Below are 3,535 nucleotides of genomic sequence, written 5' to 3'. Positions count from 1 at the left end.
GCCCATCCCCCCATTAACCTCCTCCCACTCCTCTGTCCTGGCAATCCCCTACATTGCTGCATCAAGCCTTTCCAGGACCAGGGCCCTCTCCTTCCTTCCTTCTTGGGAATGATTTGATATGTTAATTGTGTTTTGAGTATTCAGAGCTTCTGGGCTAATATCCACTTATCAGTGACTGCATTCCATGTGTGTTCTTTTTGTGATTGGGCTACCTCACTTAGGATGATATTTTCCAGTTCCAATCATTTGCCTAAGAATTTCATGAATTCATTATTTTTAATTGTTGAGTAGTATTCCATTATGTAAATATATCACATTTTCTGTATCCATTCCTCCACTGAGGGACATCTGGGCTCTTTCCAGCTTATGGCTAGTATAAATAAGGCTTCTATGAACATAGTGGAGCATGTGTCCTTATTGCATGCTAAGGAATCCTCTGGGTATATGCCCAGAAATGGTATAGCAAGGTCTCTCTCTGCTTTGTTTATGGTTGAAGCAGTGATCTCTCAAAATCCAAACCCAAAGCCAAAATAGACCCTTTCTTCTGTAAGCTACTTCTGGTTACGTTATTTTTCATCCCAGTAACAGAGAAGTGATTAATCCATAGGCAAAATATAATGATTCAATAATTATATAAATTTGTAATTATATACTTACAAATGATCATAATTATTTATGTTTTTAGATAATGATGCAAAACAGATCACTAGAATTTTAACTATAATCTAAGTCCAAATAACGGATAATACAGCATACTAAAATTTAGCAAAACAGTACACCACCTATGGGAAATTTATACTCATTCAGAATGATAAAGACAATTCAAGAGAGTGAAGTCAGAACAGAAGTAGCCCCTCATACAGCCCAGGCGAGGAATCCATTAGTCAGTTTTGGGTCAAACACTGCAGAGGTCTGAAGAGTCAATATTCACCTTCTCTCAGAAAGCAGAAAGAGAAACAGGCATAAAGTCAATGCCCTTTAAAGCTTCATCTGAGACATGAGGTCACGGGCAAAAGGTGGCTGACCTCTAGAAGGATAAAGAAACACGAAGACCGAAGAGTTGCGACTAAGGCAACAGCCCACAAAAACGCTGATAGACAGACGTAAGCTTTGAGTAAGCCTTGGACATGGAGCATTAGGAAAGTTTAGGGGCCACAAGCTTATCTGCCAGAGCTGTCTTAGTGGGAGACCCCACTGCATGTAGGGAATTTAGAAAGGATGCTTTCTTCCGTGCTCACTTTGGCAGCACATACACCAAAATTGGAATGATATAGAGAAGATAATAGGCATGGCCCCTGCACAAGGATAACACGCAAATTCATGAAGCGTTCCACATTAAGGAAGGAAGGAAGGAAGGAAGGAAGGAAGGAAGGAAGGAAGGAAGGAAGGAAGGAAGGAAGGAAGGAAGGAAGGAAGGAAGAAATAAAGAAAGAAGAACAATATTTTCTGTGTTTCCCACTCAGCACTATCCTTACTGCAGACATGACCCATCCCATGTAATCTTAATCATGTTGATGTGAACCAACCTTTCTCTTTTTCTTTTGTTTTCTTCCGTTTTATCACTGATTTTTTTTAAGGTAGGGATGGTCAGAGGCTATTCCTGCATCTCTTAAGATAATTGCATAACTCTGCTTTCCCATTGTTTTTGGTGATTTCTGAGAGAGTGGGTTCCATATAGCACTGATTGCCCTCCAGTTCTCCATGCTGCCAAAGACAGCATGTGACTTCTGTTTCTTCGGCACCTATAAAATCCATTACTACAAGTGTGTGCTACCAGACCCGACCAGTTATGTGATTCTTTTCTTGTCCTTGGTTCAGTTTATATATTTATCACTTTGCATATGTTAAACCTGGCTACATCTCTGCCATGAATGCAGTATGATCTCTAAAATGTGTCTTTTTTAATTTAATTTAAAAGCATCTTACTGGAGCATTATAAATCTTTGTTTAAGAAGCAAGCATACCTTTGGAGCATCCTGAGTGGTTGGTGATGGAATGGAGCTTGTTTTGAAGCTGTAAAAATGATTCTCTCTACCTCTCACTCCAGCTCAGGAATGCCACAGTGTCTCCCTATGGCTCTTCTGAAACCATATTCCCACCTCATAACTGAGTTCACTAACTTAAAATGCAACCAATGTTTCTATCTTTAAAACCTTGTCAAGACCAAGATTTTCAGGAGAAAAGTATTTCATAGTCTAATGGCTTCACTTACAGACACATTTTTTTCCTACAAGCTAACCAAAAAGAATTACATGCTATTTGACTTGCCTATTAAGTTCCTCCTTTTGATCAGGGATGCTCATGTCTGATTTACTTTTTCTATGTGGGTACAGTTACTTTATTCTTAGCCGAGGACATATTAGCATATATTCACAATAAAAATATATTAGTTTCTTTTCTGACCCTTTTTCTTGTCATAATTTCTAATCTTCTTTTTCATGAGTTATATAGAATCATCTTCCAGCTTTCCACCCAGCAGTAAATTAATAAATCGTCTGCTTGGAATGTGAAATGACGCAGAACGCAACTGATCATGAGACACAGCAGAGGTAGCCCTACAGTATAATGCTGTACAATGATATAATTGTTTTGATGAGGTCCAGGCTCCAGTCCTGCTGGTAAAACAGACAGTCACACGAGTGCTGGAAGAAACAACTACACAGCACATACAAAAATAATTTTAATTGATGCTGAAGGCCCTACAGAGAACACAGGGTCCAAGGGTCTATATACTTACCTCTACATTTCGACTACAATATGAGTTTCCAATCATACTGAAATTCTGAATTTCCTAATCCACCATTCTCACCTACATCTAAGCTTCACAAGAACACAAATCTTTACCCTTTTATACCTAACACCATTCAAAGTTCCATTTGTTGATCATTAACTACTTGTGAGCCTCAGTTAGTACATTAAGTAATTGAAGAATATTACTAGATTCAAGCAGTAGACCATACGATCATTGTCTATTGTCATGTGACTATTGTCTATGCCATTACTAGACACAGGGCCTGTTGAGCTTAACTTTTATAAGTAATTGAAGAATATTACTAGATTCAAGCAGTAGACCATAGGATCATTATCTATTGTCACGTGACTATTGTCTATGCCATTACTAGACACAGGGCCTGTTGAGCTTAACTTTTATAAGCATGATTTTCTGCATATGCAAACATGTAAAATTATGTCAAGGTTTTTCTAGAGAAATACATTTCTCGGCTTATGTTATAAAAATTGATCATTTCCTTTCTCCCTTTCTCTCTTTCCTTCCTCCTGCCTTCATTCTTCACATTTCTTTATTTTCCCTTTTCCTCCTGTCTTCTTCTGATGGTAGACTTGTTCCCTACACATTTTAAATTCACAAGTAGGGGCATACTTTCAAAAGTATGCATGTCACTGTCTAAAATTCAATCACTAAGTAAATAATATTTTCAAAAGGGCTTTTGATATTAATGAAACTAGATACTATATTAGAAATACAATATATAAAAAGTTTGTTTTTGCTTGAATATATATATATATTCCACTCTCA

At 37.5% G+C, this 3,535-nt stretch overlaps 1 non-coding gene across 1 annotated transcript; it reads left to right on the top strand.

Moving 5' to 3' along the window:
• The first annotated feature begins 1,230 nt into the window (after positions 1-1,230).
• On the top strand, positions 1,231-1,340 carry LOC127670318 (U6 spliceosomal RNA). The gene has a single exon (XR_007974531.1). It is a non-coding gene; the product is annotated as a U6 spliceosomal RNA (small nuclear RNA).
• The last annotated feature ends 2,195 nt before the right edge of the window (positions 1,341-3,535 follow it).

This window comes from Apodemus sylvaticus, chromosome 19, assembly GCF_947179515.1.
Source record: "Apodemus sylvaticus chromosome 19, mApoSyl1.1, whole genome shotgun sequence".
Classification (NCBI taxonomy): domain Eukaryota; kingdom Metazoa; phylum Chordata; class Mammalia; order Rodentia; family Muridae; genus Apodemus; species Apodemus sylvaticus.
This window is presented reverse-complemented; position numbering and strand designations above follow the sequence as displayed.